The following is a 17,942-nucleotide window of genomic DNA, read 5'->3' on the forward strand; positions in this document are numbered from 1 at the left end:
AATAACAAGAGAATCAGAGTTAACAGTACTCATGTGAGAAAATTTTTGTAAATATTTCAACCTAAAAATACTTGAAACTTTTTTTTTGTAATTTTTGATAAAGAAAAACAAGTCTTTGGCAATTTTAACAAAAAGTAGTGCTTTTTAGCAATTTCTGAAAAAAAACTTGAGTTTTGAGGAAATCTTGAAAATAATGAAGGTAAAATTTTTTGGTAGTCTGGAGTAAAACGCAACCATTTTTACACATTTTTCGGCGAAAAACAAAGCTTCTTACAATTTTGAGGGTCAAAACTTTTTGCAATTTATGGTAATAAGCGAGACTTTGACAATTCAACAACAAATATTTTCCACAAAATCTTTGTTTTTTGGTGATTTAAAGCAATGTTGACACCTTTGGAAAAGATTTTAGGTAGGTATGTAGATGAAAAAAACGAGAAACAATTTTGATAAAATTTTGTCATTTTTGGCAAAAAGTAAAACACTTGGCAATTTTTGACAACGAAAACAAGTACATATTTTGAGCAATGTTCTAATTTTTTTTTGGGGGGGGGCAGAGTTGGAAGAAAACTATTTGCAATTTGAGGGGAAAACCGACCATTTTTATGAATAGTTGGCAAAAACGAGATTTTTAGACAATTTTAAGTGCTCAAAGGGCAAACAGCAAAACTTTTATTCAGCAAAAAATTTGCCAATTTTTGGTAAAAAAGAGAAAATTTTTGTCAATTTAAAAGGAAATAAGCAATATTTTTTGAAAATTTTAGCGAAGAACAGGGCTTTTTGGCAATTGACGGTTGAGCTCAAATTTGGGGCATGTAAATTTTTCACTTTTCTAATGTCTTCCGACATTCCAATGTTTTTTGAAGGAGAGCAGAGAGTAAGAGGCGGTGTCAAAAACACTTGTCTCGACCCCCCCTCCCCCCAAGAAAAATATGAAATATTAGCAAATCTGAAATAAACTTCATTATTAATTCAATAAATTATAATTTGAGATGTTCCTCTTTTCAATATTTACAGTGGAGTAAAAACAATAAATTTCATCAATTTAGAAGATAAAAGTTTGAAGTAGCCAACACCTGCGTAGCACAAGCGATGCCAAAGTCGATGGAAAAGATGAGATCTCTAATCCGTCACTTGTCAACACAACATTTGTTGACACCAATGTTGATAAATGACAAGTGAGAAGTTGATATCAAAATCGACTGTTGTCTCCCTTCATTTTTTGTCTTGACAAGGTCTCAACATTGGTGTCATTTGTTTGAGTCTAAAAAAAGCAAATTTTGATTAAAAATGTGCAAAATGTTCAGTCCATCTTATTCTGGACTTTGAAAATTTTTCTCATTGTATCGTCGACTCAGACATCAACAAATGAGTCAGCAACACTTCAAAATTTCTAAAAATATTTTATAAATCTGTGGCAGTTTGATTATTTAGATATTACTGGCTGGTAAACATTCCATGTGTTAATTACACAATTATATTTACATTTATCATTTTATGATGTTACTTTGAATAATAAACATTTCAACTCTGTTGTCAAATTGATGACCCAGATGTAAACATGGCCAATCCTGACGGTGACAATTTTCAAGATGCTGAACCATTGTGGTGGTTTGATTATTTAGATATTACTGGCTGGTGAACATTCCATGTGTTAAGTTACACAATTGTATTTACATTTATCAGTTTATGATGTTTCTTCGAATAATAAACGTTTCAACTCTCTTGTATTTCCTACAAATCTTGTAATCAACATCAACTTCCTTGTAGGTGCTTTTGTCAATCTTATAGCTGACATCAACTTTAGATCGACAAGATGACCTGAATTTTGATATCAATCATGGGTCTACAAAGGTATCTACAATATATTGAAATCTTGCACATCACTGTACATACAAATATAGACAGCAATGACGACCATCAGCATTTTCATCATAGTTTTTGAAAATAGTGTCAATTTTTAATCAATTATCTTAAACGTAGTTAGATTAACCCCTTTGTGGATAATGTTCAGACTTTTTTAAATCAACAATCATATAAAATCATGTTGATACTTTTGTTGAGGCCGCAGGCAATAACTAACCACAAAACATTTAAACTTACCTACAAAATATAGCCAAATACATTTCAGATTTAACCTTCGAAATATTTTATTTTTATTTAAAATTAATCGCAATTCGCGACATTCTCGACAAGAAATGAAATATTTTACTTTAAAATTTACTTTAATTAAAATTCAGTTCTAAAGGGTAGGTACAATTTTTTAATGAGTCTCGTTAATATTCCAGTTTTGACTTTCACGTTTGCTGAACAAATATTTCCGTCATTGCTAATATGAAGCTGATCAACTACACCTAATCTCCATTTTCCTCTCAAAACGTCCTCTTCTATTAATACAGGTTCTCCAACACTTGGTACTCGACAAACAGCGTTTCTTTGTATAGAATTGTCCTTTTTGCGTAAACTGTATAAGTAATCTTTATACCAAATGGACTAAAACGATTGTAAAACCCTTTTAGATGAATTTGTATTAACAACACCCAATTCGTTGTCGACTGAAATGTGATTTAGATTACAAATAAAATGAGCTGGAGTGATGACATCTTCGAGATCACCAGAAACTTACGTGAGCAGCCTCGAGTTTAATATGTACATTTTCGATTTCTTTTAACGTTGTTCTCAAGTTTTCAAAATTAATCATGCCAGAAACTGATTTTTTAATACATTTCTTCACTGATAGAATCAAAATGCTCGTAAACACCTCCCATCCACGGAGCATTTTCAGGAATAAACCTTCCTTTCTATATTATTTTCGAGTACGAAGGAAACAAATTCATTGTTCTTTCTTAAATTTTCTCTCCAGACATGATTGATGAAAGATTTAAATTTTTTAAATTGTGATGCATTATCAGAAATTATCTTTTTCGGCATGTTTCTCTCCGCAATAAAACGACGAAAAACGATTAAGAAATCTGTAGCATTCATACGAATACTTTCGACAAGTTTCAAATGAATAGCTAGGACAGTTAAACAGGTGAAAATAACAACAAAGAATTTCTTTACATTTCCACAACATTTTGCATATGAAGGACCAAAGTAAGCCTCATCTGCTGCCAAAACACACTCACAAAATCACAAGAAAATATTTTGAAAAAATTAAATCGGAAATAGGAAGAAAATTCACCCGCTAAACTGAGCCAAATATTCCAACAAGCAATGTTGCCAATTTCCAAAAATGAACCTTTTTTACAACTATTTAAATTTTTTTTTTGCATGTTGGAATTTTCTCATTTTTTAAAATACTTTTTTGCTACTTTTACTACCCTGTTACATAGCCTAAAAATAAAATGTTCAATTCCAAAAAAAAAATTGATGAAAAGGATGAAAATTAGGGCAAAGCAGAGGGCATCAACATCCTGGAGAAGAGAGGGGAGGGTCGCTTTTAGAAAATGAACTGATTTTCAAATTTCATTCCAAAATTCACTCTGCTTGTAAAAAATTTACATTCCAAATTCAAAAAGTTATTCCCGCCACAAATTTGTTTCCCCGAGCTCGCTTTCCGGCAAACTCTAGAAGGTTCCTACTGATAGATAAATATCAAATGTATTTTTTTTTTCAAAATTTTCAAGGCTACATCGCGCAATTTTTAATATTGAAACAAAAATTCTCATTATAAAAAACGGATTAGATGTCACCACAAAATGAAAAACTAAATTTCCACATCGGCACAGAACGAAGAATAAATCATCTTCTGAAATAATTTCGTTTCCTTTTAACACCTGCTCACCGAAACAATAATTATCCAAATTCATCAAATCGTCTCAACTCGACAAAACAAGATTCACCTTAACCCTTTCTCCTCCTCATTCTAATCGTGGCAGAATATCAATCAAGCCATTCGATAAATCAACTCAACACATCATCAACGCGAAATATAAATCTATCGAGACTCTACACACCAACAAAAACACATGAAATCGTCCCAATACATAATTATAAGGCACCTCCTCGAGTCGATAAAATATTTACGGCGAACCGAGTATGCAACTTATACGTCACCCATCTGCGTTCACCTCCCGCGGTACCCCTCCTTCCCTATAGACAAGTAATACTACACTATTTCCAACTAACATAACGTAACGAAGAAAAACAGCTTCGCGAACGGTATAACTTCGACTATAAACACAATTCGACGAGATTTCGCCTTCAACCATATTCATTACTAATGAACTTTCATTTTAACGACGTAGTCATGTAAAGTACGATACGACCAAGTTTCAAAATCTTGTTAGGTACCATAAAGCTCTTCGATAATTCACCTCGAACAAATATGGCGTGCGTGCGACGACAACATCGAACAATCCACCGGGTATTATTTCAATATATACAAACATAAGAAGGTATGTACCTAAATGTTAGTTTTCACTTCATCTAATAACGTAAACTTTTGCCACGTTCAACAAGTCGATAATTGCTGCTAGGTTGTTTATTGTAAACCAAGTACCTACCTTACCTTACAAAAGTCATGTGTATAACTTTCCATCACAAACACGAAAAGGTAAACAGTACTCGTAAACACTAAACACCGAAACGACGCGATGCGGTGTTTTTCTTTGGCAAACTCATTAATATCGCGGTTTTTCGTCATATTGACACATTCCACCTTTACCAAAATACATATATAATAAAAGAGCAATAGGGAATTTCCTCAAGGGTTATACCTGGCGTTACAATGAAAAAAAAAACACAAACCAAACCAACCCTTCTCATCCCTCCCTCATCATTCTCACACCACGATACATTACTCGAATTGGAAAAGAAATCACCCTCCGCTATAAACTTGAGTCTACGTTTCCAATCAAACACCCAGAGCTTTGAACTTTTACGCTCACCTCCCTCCCCCCACACAACTCCTGCCTGGATTTCATAAACCCACGTCACTATACGAGAGGGTAGTGGGACATGGGCAGGGTGGCGTTGCATTGGGCTGCCATATACATACATTTTGGTAGCAACAGCAGCAGCAACCATTATACATGTGCCACGTATATATTCATTTCCATTATCTTCAAAGAAAATATTCATCTCCTACCAGTTTCACTTTAAAACTTGAACCCTACGCAACATTCGAGTAAATACTACCCTTTGTTCTAGCCTATTATCATGGCAAAATGTTCGTTCGTCGCTCTTTACACCTCTCGCCAGCCATCCTGGTCCCCATCACTTTGCATCTCGCTCCAAAGTTCATTTTTTGTTTTAAATCCTTCTCCCCTTCGCTCCTCCTGAAGCTGGTCGCCGTGTTATCGTCAACCCCTCGAGAAAGATTGTGTCTACGTAAGCTGGCTGTTTACAGCGGCACATGGAGAAAGACTCGTTGAATAAAATATTAGCTCGCGTTCGACGCAAAAGCACACCCCCCCTTCCCATCCCTACCGTCTCCTCGATAGGTACACGTTTTTACCAGAAAATTTAAAAGATTTACAACATATTTACTATTACCCGCCGTAAATAATTAATCAGCCGTTTTACACCGTTAAACAAAAGCTCGTTAAATACGTAATAACGTCGAATTAGCGTTTTTTCATCCTCGTCGTTGCAGATTGGGGGGGGGGGGGAATCGAGACAGAGAATATACTCTTACGAGGAGTACAAAAAAGGGGGCAAAGGATGGACAAATCCTTCTTCTTCGTCGCCGTCGTTTTCGAGTCGGTCTCTTTCACAATGACGACGACGGGTCGTCTACCCATTCGTTTAGTAAAAAGAAAAGATTTCCTGACTTGGGCTGGGCTGGGCTAAGCAGAGCTATGTTTTTCAACGAGTTAATTAACGCACAAGGAATTAAGAGTTCAATCAAGGCTTCCACTACGCAGAGTGTTTACCTAATAACGTAATCGTGCTTTGGCGTGAAGAAGGGGCGAGGGGGAGAGACTGGAGAAAATTAGTAGGTACGTATAAGAAAAAGTTTTCCACGTAAATAACGTGACAAGCAGAATAAAATATCGGAAGAACGTTTTTAACTTGTTGTTTTTTTCCATTCGAGTAAGATAAAAGAAATACGAAGGTAAACAAACTTGTAAACACGTAAAAAAGAAGGTTTTTAAAGTTGTAAATTAGGTAACAAAATTATTATTCTAAGAAGCGTCGAAAAATCAGGCTGAAAAATCTGGGCAAATGAGATGAATTCGATAACAAACTATTATTAGTTTCATACGTGATGGAAAACTACAGGAAAAATATGAATAGAAATTCATCGACAGAAAATACAACTGATGAATAAACTTTAGAGAAAATGAAAACAGAATGAGGAAGAACAGAAGCGTGACAAAAGTGATGTGTGGTGGAGGAGGGGACAGGGCTAAAATTTTCTCAACTTTTTTCGTCAGATTTGTCCAAGCGTTTATCTCAATTTTTCAAAATACGAATGGGGCCCGAGCGAGGCGAGGCCCAAAGCTCTTGAAAGTTTACAATTCTTCATTTTTTCAGGACATAATTTTCATATTTTCAAAAACAATCAATTTTAGCAGAAATTAGAAATAATTGTTACCGAATTTTCGCGACGAAAAATATGACATTTTTTAGACTTACTGGCAGTTTTGACTAGAATGCATTTCAGATAAGTACCTTGGGGGGGGGGGAGGAGATTTCAGGAAAAACAGCACTATTTTTGATGTGAAAAAAATTCTTTGATTTTTCCTGCCAACACAATATTTCTCCTCTTTGCCAGCTTTTTCCAGCAATTCACCCAATTTTTATCAACTTTTTGCCTAAATTTTTCTGGTGGGGGAGGGAAAGGGGGTTGAGACACTTATCTTCCACACCCCCTCCCCGTTCGGCATGCCCTTCTCAAAACTCTTTAACTAAAAACACTCTAAAAAATATTTTTGCAAAAATATTCGAATTCGAGCGAAAGATGAAAATTTTTTATGTCTTGCTGAAATTTCAACCCATTTTATTGATAGGCCACAACACGTGATTACTTTTTCAAACTCCCCAGAAATCACGACCAAATTTGGTGCTCAGAATTCTTCAAAATATATTCAATAAAACGTTATCGTGGAAATATTCGAATTTAAAACGAAATTCGATGGAAAATTTTGATTTTCTGTTGAAATTTCAACCTTTATTGATAAGTTACATGGCACCTTTTTCAAAAATCCCAAAAGAACTCAATTTTTTCAAAAATGCCTCCTAGCTCTTTGAGGATCCATATTTCCTGTACAGAGGCACTTCCACAGATGAAAATTTTTTGAGTATTTTTCAACTCAAAATGAATGTTTTTGCTGAATTTGGTCAAAATTTTCCTACATTTTTTTCGCGATCTACCTGCTTATGTGTAAGTACTTACCTAATATTTAGTAAAAAAAAATCATGCTCATGGTCAATGGTCATCGAAATGGTCGGCAACATGAGAGGTGGGGTATACTTAGTTCTCGATTCCTGCTCAAATGTTCAAAATTGACAAAACTATCGCTTTCCAGCAAAACTGCTAGAAAAATGTCATTTAAAAAAAAAAATTTCAATAAATCTCCCTTTTTGCGAAAAATTGTTCAAAAACTAGCAGTTTTGTCGGAAATTGCCAAAAAACCTTTTCTTTGCTAAAATTGTCAAATTATCGTTTTTCGCCAAAAAATTTTAAAAATTTTTGCTTCCTCAAAATGACAAAAAGTTTTGTTGTTCAGTGGAATGGCTGAAAATTGCCGTGTTTAACAATTGCTATAAGTACCCATTTTCCGAAAATTGTTCTAAAAATTTCATTTTTTCGACAGAAATATTGAGAAAAAATATCATTTTTTGGCACTTGATTACTTACTTAACAAAAGGTGCTGCTTTTTACTAAAATTGTCAGTCCTGCTTTTTAAATGAAATGTTCACTTTTTTGCGAGATTGCTAAAAATTATTCCCAATTGTCAAAAATTCACAAAAAAAATTTTTCTCTTCAAAAAAATGGCTAAAAATTGTAGTTTTTTTTCCAAAAATTATCCAAAAATTTTTTATTTTTTTGCCAGAAATTTCCAAAAAGGCTTTTCTTTTGCAAAAGTTATCAAAGTCTTCTTTTTTTGTCATTTTTTTTTTTTGGTCAAAAATGTTGAAAAATTCCACTTTGTTGCCAAAAAGTCTCGCTTTTTCTAACTGAAAATTTTTCAAAATTAAAAATCAGAAATTTTTTGATACTCAACTAAAGTTATTATTTTTTTGAAGGGGAAAAACTGAGTCCCTCTCCATTTCTTCTCAATTGAAGAAATCAGCTATCCTCGCTTCAATTTCCACATCAATGCAAAACTCCTCTTTCTGGGATCAATATCTCGAAATAAAACGAAGCTAAAGAGACGTACTTGACCCACAAACCATCCGCAGCATCAAGCAATGAACGCAGAAGTGTATGCATCGTGTTATCTGCACAACGAGACGATGAAGAGACGGTTAATAAAAGCTTGCCGAGAACTAATAACACTGAAACGAAAATATTCCCAAGCGTGTTTTAATAGTGTATCGTCGTCGTCGTTCTGCTTGTGTTGGAAAACACGAGTGCAGCGAAGAAGAAAAAGGCAGGCTTGAGAAACTAACCAGGATAGGAGGAGCATCATCATCATCATCACGAACGCAGTTGTTCTTCTTGTTCTTCTTGTTGTAGTACGAGTATCAAAAATAAAAACTCTGTACCGTATACCCAGCCCTGAGCCCAGCTCCCTTTTCGTTTGATATTTTTTTACACCATATAGAACGCAACGCAACGCGTAAATGTTTTACGATTTAAAAGGTTATTTGAAAATTTCAACAAGCACCGCGAAAAATAAGTACCTAGGTGTAATATATCGTCGCAATTCAACGAGATGAAATGATGTTAAAAGGAAATTCGAGTAACCGTTTCGACGACTCGAACGCCTGTAGCTGCTGGTGCTGGAGAAACGAAAATGTAGGTATGTAGAACCCCTTCCTGCCATGCCATGCGAGCTTCATTCATAGTCGACGAGAAAAAAACACACCCAACTAGAAGACAAGTATCTTCGGGGAATGAAAAATAACCGCTTTTATTTAAGCAGTGACGAGGGGTTGCACCTTCTTAAAATGTATATATGTGTACTATAAGACTCTCTCTCACACACACACACACACATACACAGTCGTATAAGAACAGGCTTTAAAACGCGAGCTTTATGAACTTGGCATTCGTATATAATACACACACACAATGGCATGGAACTTGGAAGTGTGCTGGGCATAAGCAGCAGCAACCGTCACGTCAGACGAACGCTTTTACATATTTAATGCGAATTTATACGCCATTTGCACGTTTGCGAAATAAACAGCCGACACAAAACGTTAAATCTTAATGATAAAAAGCGTTTTAAAAATTCAATATACAATATAATTTTCAACGATGCAACCTGTCTCGCCCTCCTCCAGCTTTTGCAAAGGTCCCTTATGAGTGTGTACGTGTGTGCTGGAGGAGCCTGCCGTACCATACCAATTTCCATCGTGCAAATTATCAACAACTCGCCGTTACAGTGAAATGGCAACGATGTGCGAACAAATGAATTGAATTTCTTTTGTATCAAGATGTAAGGTAAATGTTAGTGTTTTTTTTTTCGTTTATGTTTCCAGCGAAAATTTTTGAACAACGAATGCGTGAGAACAGCTGCTATGGTGTGGTTGTTTTCACATTGTTTGTAGTCCGGCATATGACAATAGGAGTAATTGCACCCCCCCCCCCCGCCGATCCTCCGGGACAACATTTTTCTTAAAGCGGACATCCTAAGGAACATTTTAATGCAAAGTTGCCAAAAAAAAAGTTGGCCTTACTTACAAAATGGCGGCCATTTTGATTGGCAGGTCAGCCGAAATCGCAGATTTTGCGTTTTAACATAGGACTTGCACAAACTTTTTCAAACTTTACAAAGGTAGATCGAAAGATCATGCAAAAATTTATCACCTGTCCAAATTTCAAGTGCTAAAGTGCGTTTTTCGATTTTTGGTGAATTTTTGAAAATCGAATTTAGGCCAAAAATAAGGGAAAAAATCAAAAATTTACCAAATTGACCAAGAAAGCTGAAATTTGGGATATACCCTATTATCGACATGCCAAATCGATTGGAAACGGTTTCAACCCGTTTTGAGCAGTTCTGGAGCCTCCAGCAGATTTTTGAAACTCGAAATTCCCACAAAATTCCATCAAATTGGAGTTGTAAAGCTAAAATTCATTCTAAAAACTAGTTTCAATACGCTACGAAGTACTGCAGGTGAATTTCAAGTTGTTTTGGAGCCTCCAGCGACTTTTTGAAAATTCCTGAAGCCTCCAGCAGATTTTTGAAACTTTAAATTTTCACAAAATTTCATCAAATAGAGATGGAAAGCTGACATTTACTCTACACTCCAATTTTAACACCCTCTGAAAACGACTTCTGGTGGATTTCAAGTCATTTTAGAGCCTTCAACGACTTTTTTGAAAATTACTGGAGCCTCCAGTAGATTTTTGAAACTTGAAATTTCCCCAAAATGTTATCAAACCAAGATGGAGAGTCGAAATTCATTCTGCACACTAATTTCAATACGCTACGAAGTTGACTGCTGGTGAATTTCAAGTCTTTTTGGAGCCTCCAGCAACTTTTTGAAAGGTTGTATGACGTTTTTTTGGAAAATTGAAATTTCCTAAAAGTAGCTGGAAGCTTCAAAACCATTTGAAACCACCATGTAGTCTGCGAAGTAAATTTCAGCTTGCAAACTCTATTTGATAAATTAATGTTGGGGAAATTTCAAGTTTCAAAAGTCTACTGGAGGCTCCAGTAATTTTCAAAAAAGTCGCTGGAGGCCCTAAAATGACTTGAACCCACCTGAAATCGTCTTCAGAGGGTGTTAAAATTGAAGTGTGGAATAAATTTCAGCTTTCCATCTCCATTTGAGGAGCGATATTCCAAAACGCCCTATGTCCATTTTAAAAAATTAATTTTTAGTCTGGTAAATTGGCTATTTAGGCGGGTTTAAAACTTTATTTGGGTGGATTTATGATGTTAGGAGTGTAGCTATACACTTCATCCACCAGATACCGCTAAAAAAAATTCAATAAAAATGGACAAAGTGCGTTTTGGAACACTTTTTATTTTTAAAAACGCAATTCGAAAAAAATGCACTAAGGGCGTTTTGGAATATCGCTCCTCATTTGATGAAATTTTGTGAAAATTTAAAGTTCCAAAAATCTGCTAGAGGCTCCAGTAATTTTCAAAAAAAGTCGCTGGTGGCCCTAAAATTACTTGAACCCACCTAAAGTCGTCTTTCGAGGGTGTTAAAATTGGAGTGTAGAGTAAATTTCAGCTTAACATCTCCATTTGATGAAATTTTGTGAAAATTTAAAAGATTCAAAAATCTGATGGAGGTTTCAGGAATTTTCAAAAAGTCGCTGGAGCCTCCAAAACGACTTGAAATTCATCTGCAGTACTTCGTAGCGTATTGAAATTAGTTTTTAGAATGAATTTTAGCTTTACAACTCCAATTTGATGGAATTTTGTGGGAATTTCGAGTTTCAAAAATCTGCTGGAGGCTCCAGAACTGCTCAAAACGGGTTGAAACCGTTTCCAATCGATTTGGCATGTCGATAATAGGGTATATCCCAAATTTCAGCTTTCTTGGTCAATTTGGTAAAATTTTGATTTTTTCCCTTATTTTTGGCCTAAATTCGATTTTCAATAATTCACCAAAAATCGAAAAACGCACTTTAGCACTTGAAATTTGGACAGGTGATAAATTTTTGCACGATCTTTCGATCTACCTTTGTAAAGTTTGAAAAAGTTTGTGCAAGTCCTATGTTAAAACGCAAAATCTGCGATTTCGGCTGACCTGCCAATCAAAATGGCCGCCAGTTTGTAAGTAAGGCCAACTTTTTTTTTGGCAACTTTGCATTAAAATGTTCCTTAGGATGTCCGCTTTAAGAAAAATGTTGTCCCGGAGGATCGGCGGGGGGGGGTGCAATTACTCCTATTGTCATATGCCGGACTATTGAGCATCGTCTACGCATTTTCATTTATAGAATTCTGCTCCATTATGTAAATAAATAGGCTTTATCGTTCCGTTTACGTACCTTTGTACTTGGCGAGTTACAATGTAGTTGGAGAAGTCGCCATTTTGAAAATTGATACCAGAAATATCATGATCAGAGCGAAATTCGAGGATTATACTCGTAGAACATATGATGATGCATTTCGTTTGTTTTACCTACTCACCAGGTCACATTTGAGATGACGAATTTCATTTTTCAACTTCCAATGAAAGTCTCGAACGATGAAGAAAAAAAATCCAGAACCATAAAATCTTTCAAAAGTTTTATAATCCCTCACAGTCAACCCCCGAAATCAGAACCAATCCAGCAAAAGTTGACTCTTCTCCAGCTGCATGTTTTTATTCGTGAAAAATGAAGTTGTTCCACCAACCGAAATTACATACAGATGATTACTTTAATTGTCAAGCTGGAGGGGAGGGAGGGGTCAAATTTCTGTGAAAATCAAACGAATCAAAATTCTCTACACCAATAACAGGTTTTCACATTATTGTTCTATTTTGATGATATTTTATCAATTTTCCTCGTTTTTTAACAGTTTTTTTTCTAGATTCGAGCATTTTTGCAATGTTTTGTCAAGTTTCAGTAATTTAACCATTTTTATGACATTTTAAACGAATTTTTCGAGCAATTTTCCCAATGTTTTGCTTCGTACATATTGATTTTTAATTTTAATATTTTTCGAAAAAATATCAATTTTTTTATTCCGTATTAAAATGATCAATTTTTCAATGTTTTTCACTTCAAATTTCTGTTTTTTTTTCACTTTTTTCGATTTATTTTTTGAAACTTTTTTGCTTTGATTTCATTCACTTTTTCAGTAAGTACACTTACCTATTTTTACAATTGTTTTCCTATTTTCCTAATACAGGGTGCCCAGGAAGATCGCGAACCCCAAAGAAAGCTTTTTATTAAAAATATAGGTTGGCAACGTGAAATAGATGCATACGATTGGTGAAATGTTATCATCTCAGTCCAACAACCAATCATGTGCTATCATTATTACTCGTATCATTCACTGTGACCAACCAAAGTATTTTAGTAGAAAACTTTTTTAGGGGTACTCGATATTTCTGGGCACCCTGTATTTTCTTCTCACACGAGTTAGTTATTTACCTATTTCTCAACAATTTTTTCAAATTTTCACTTTTGTTTTTTTTTTGTTTCTGGAAAAAAATTCAAAAAAAACACGACAAAGAAGGAAAAGGAAAAACTTTTTGACAATTTCTGGCAAAACAAGAGTGAAATGTTTGGATCATTTTTGGAAAAATGGAATTTTTGGAATTTTTTGCTGAAAAATTCTGGCAAGAAACGAGACCAGATGGAAATTATTAGGAAAAAAAGATCGTACTCTTTCGCAATTTTCGTCAAAAAAACAAAAAAAACATAAGTAGTCATTTTTCTGAAAAGCGGTAATTTTTTGTAATCTTTCGAAAAATCAAGAGCAAAAATCAGAACAATCAGATCCTAGGGACCAAAAAATAATATTTTTTCAAAGAAATTCCTGTCAAAAAACTAGACTTTTGGGAAATTTATGGAAACCTGTAAGACTTTTTGGAGTTTTCGTCAGAAAAAAAACAAAATTTTTATCCATGTTTTGCTGAAAAGCAAAGATGTTCGTAATTTTTCAAAAAGCGAGAATTTTTGTATTTTTGTATTTTATTTTATTTTTTTTTAAAGCAAGACTGCCAATTTTTGACAAAAACCAATGCTATGAAAATTATATCAAAAGGAAAGGCTTTTCAACAATTACAGACAAAAAATCTAGACTTTTGGAGATTTTTTTTTAAAAACCATGAAGACTCACTCGATATAATTTTGCGATAATCTTAGCTTTCAAAAATCTGCTGGATGCTCCAGAATCGCTCAGAATGGTTCGAAACCGTTTCCAATCAATTTGGCGGGATGAAAATAGGGCACATAGATTACCAAATTTCAGTTTTCCGGGTCTATTTGGGACAATTTTGATTTTTTCCCATTTTTGGGCTTTTGATTTCTCAAAATTTAGTTTACAAAAAAATCGAAAAAATGCACTTTCGCACTTAAAATTTTGGCTGATGATATATTTTTAGATGCTCTTTCGATCGACCTTTATCCAGTTCAAAATATAAGGGCCAGTTAGAATTGGGATACCTCCCTCGTACCATCAAAATTCAAAAAATAAAGAGATTAACGATACAACAAGTAAAAACTTACTTTAAAGGGTTTTTGGCCCCTCAAATTTTATTGAAGCGTAGTAGTGTCAAAATAAAAATCCAAATTTAGAAAGATTGTTCCATTGTTATACATCTCACAATCGCCCCTCTCCCCACAAAGCAAGAAAACCATAATACAAGTCAAGAAAAATCATCTACGATACTTTGAAATAAAAAACAAAACAATTCAAAAAAATCAAAACTACATTTTCATGCAAATGTACACACAAAAATTGAATTTTGTAAGTTCTCGTCGTCTGACTATAAAATCCAGTTCCAATTCAATCGCATCGCAGTACAATAGCACGTGACAACTTCTACGTCACCAAAGGATTAATATACATGAAAAACATGTAAAATAACGATAAAGCGACAAAAGTTAAGAAAATGACAAATCCAAATGGCGTAAGGAACCACAGAACGACGAACGGAAGAGCTACAAGATGGGCCAACCATAAATTGGAAGCACCAATAACTCCGGCCCACACTGACGATACATTGATAAAAACACTGAAAATCACACCGAACACGAATAATATCAACGTGCACTCCTTGAAATACATTTTTCGAAAAGTTTGGAACAAATATCTGGGCAATTAGCGATTCGAATATGAAGTCGAGTCTTTATAACAAGTTTTTCGATTTGATTAAAATCAAAAATGACATTTTGTTGTAGTTAATACCTCGCTGTCAAATTCCAATGTCTAGATGCGATCTCTCACACACAGAAAATATGTGATTTGAGTTACACTTTCATCGTAAAGTGGCTAATACGTGAACTAAATTGTCGTAAATCTATCCTACGCGTAAAAGTTACACCGGACTTGGCGATAAAACTTTCAACTTGGTTGCTGAAAATTCAGATTTTCAGAACGTTCTCGAGTGTTTTGTGAAAGTGACGATGGTTCGTTTTACAGCTCACAAAAAACGAGCAAAGAATCGAGAAATCAATCTGGAGGAGCAGGAGATTATTTCAACCCATCATATGAAATTCACAAGAAACCAGCTTCGATGAAGAAATCAGTTGTTGAAAATCCCGCAGAACTCAACTTCCAACAAAAAAAGGCTGCAATTAGCCAATTCTTCAGAAAAACCAAAAACCTGGGTACCGAGGAAAAAATTCAATTCTTGCAGGAAGCTTCAGAATAGAACAAAAAGTTTGAAAATGGGTTCAATTTCAAAAGGTCAGTACCAAAAAGAAAACAAATTCTCAGTAGAGGATCAATTTTTTCACGTTAAATAATTGGTACACTCCCCTTTCCTTTCCTGGAAAACATTTGCCAAAATAAATGTTAATTAATTTTATTTATACTCATTCGACTAATTCAAATTTTCCAACAACTTTTTGTCGATGTTTTTTTTAAGAGTTGAAAATTTCGTCAGTTCTTGATGATTTTCGAGCTGAAATTCGGACATCTTCTGGACTTCTGGATCGTCATTGGACAGTTCTGACGTCACATATTATTTTTTTATCACTTTGTCTACTCTTGGAAATCTTTTTTTCGACATCCGCAATAAACTTGATACTTTATCACCCCTTTGCTAAGAAATTTTGAAAAATATTTACTTGGATGACTCCATCGAGAGTGGTCTGAAGATCTTTTAAAAAAAAAATTCATTAAATATTGGACACAAAGTCTTCAATTTTAGCCAAATTGTTGGAAAATTATGGTTGGAAGACAGGGTGAGGGGAGGGGGGGGAGTCAAAAATTTTGATATTTCCCGACGTTTTGAGCTTTGATCTGGGAACTGTTCTAAATTCTAATGAATGAAATTAGATAGAAATTGGGAAATGGGATTCTTTTAGGAATTAAGAGTTGGCCCCTGGAATGGGGGGGGGGTGTTAAAGTTGAAAATTACAGAAAGGTCATTTTTTTGAAGTGGCATAATTTGGTCCCAAATGAATGAAAAAGGTTCAACGTCATATCATTGTTCAATGTACCTCCATTGCGATCATCATATCCGAAATTCAGCTTCCTAGGTCACCCACACCCCATTTAAGGCGGAAAAACCTCATTAAACCCCTATTTTTGACCTCCCACCCCTTCCCCCTCCCCCTCCAAAATAGACCTAGGGGGTCCAAATTTTCAACATGCAATGAGAGGGTGCCACTTGAGTGTCTTTTGCGGGTTTCAACCTCCTGACCTTATTTGACCTCTTTCCAGGGTTACGAAAGTGGGTTTTCGTATTATTTTACGTGTTTTTCGACCTTTAGGAGAACCTGCAGCCTCTCTAAATTGACCCAGAGGGTCCAGATTTTCACAGTACAATGGAAGGATATGGCTGAGGTACCGTTCGCAAGTTTTAACCTACCAACCCTATTTGACCTCTTCCAAGAGTAAAAAAAAGAATTTTCTGATTATCGATGCGTGTTTTTTGACTTCCAGGAAAGCCAGCAGCTTCTCCAAATTGTTCCAGAGAGTTCAAATTTTACAGTACAATAGAAGGATGTACCAGTACCTGAAATGCCTTTTGCAGGTTTCATTTTTGATTTGGGCCCTCCATAGGATTTTTTTCTCAAAGAAATAGGTTGGCAGTTCTGAGCATATAGAATTGTCAATCAACATTTTTTTGGGGGGAAAATCCCAGGATAGATCTTAATTAAATGAAACCCCCGTATTTTGGCGTCTCCTTCGCCTGCCTCTTCTCCTTCACCTAGGAAAAAGCTATTCAAGCTTCTATCATTATCATTTATCAAGTTATCAAATTCGCAGACGTCACAGAAAATCATTCACACCCGATTCAAATTCACAACCACTCAAAACGCTTCAAACTTTCAAACAAAATAAACAACACGAGTCCAAAAATTCCTCGATATTTTTTTTCTCCTTCAATAAAACACAAAAAAAATTTAACAAATGAAAACTACGTTTACGTGGAAATAAATTAAATTTCATACATCTACATCAATTTTTTACTACATAATATTGAAACAGGAACTAAAAATTCAGGCTAAATTGAATCGCTGTGTTCGATTCTCGTCACGTGAACTTCGTCGATTTTCACGGGAGCGATGAAAAATAGAAGAAAAACAAGTAATATAATGACAAGCCGAAGAAAACCACAAAAACAGCCGGTCCGATCATAGGTGCAAAGAAGAACGGAAAGTAAAAAGGCATAGCTACGAAATACGCGATCCATAATGCAGTAGCAGCCCTCATACCTGCCGAAACAAACGACACATTGGCAAAAATACTCAAAAAAACGCCGAGTAATAAAATCAACGAGCACTGTTTGAAATTCATTTTTACAGGTAATAGCACAAGAATTCGATTCGAGCGAAAATAAAATCAGACTAAAAACCAATATCAATGAGCTGGCGACTCGATTAAGGTTGAGTTTTTATACTACTCGTAGGTTCTTCGTATGCAGCAGATTAACATGACACATACATTGTCAAATTTCAAATGTCTATTATAGCTGCGATCACCTGCGAAGAAAATATGCGATTTGGGCTTCACTTGCGTCATAAAGTAGGTAAAATGTAAGTATTTATCGTCTAAATTGTCGTAAATCCGTTAGGATAAATGTGCATCGAAACCGATAACGTGACTGACTTCGCGATAAAAATTGTAAAATTGCGTGAAATTTCGATTTTTAGGACACGATTGTCGATTACCTACTGAGTTTCGAGAAGTGAAGTTTTTTTGTATAGCTTGAAGCATGAGGAACAGTTTGAGTAATCGAGCCAACGATGAAGTGAA

General features: G+C 34.9%; 1 protein-coding gene and 1 long non-coding RNA gene across 2 annotated transcripts in view; one reads left to right on the plus strand and one right to left on the minus strand.

The window, feature by feature from the left end:
* hwt (heavyweight) overlaps positions 1–17,942 on the minus strand; it is a 350,931-nt gene that overhangs the window by 80,709 nt on the left and 252,280 nt on the right. The window lies entirely within an intron of this gene.
* Positions 15,052–17,417, plus strand: LOC135847888 (uncharacterized). Its single transcript, XR_010559263.1, has 2 exons — positions 15,052–15,422; positions 16,626–17,417. It is a non-coding gene; the product is annotated as an uncharacterized LOC135847888 (long non-coding RNA).

Source organism: Planococcus citri, chromosome 5 (genome assembly GCF_950023065.1).
Source record: "Planococcus citri chromosome 5, ihPlaCitr1.1, whole genome shotgun sequence".
Classification (NCBI taxonomy): Eukaryota; Metazoa; Arthropoda; class Insecta; order Hemiptera; family Pseudococcidae; genus Planococcus; species Planococcus citri.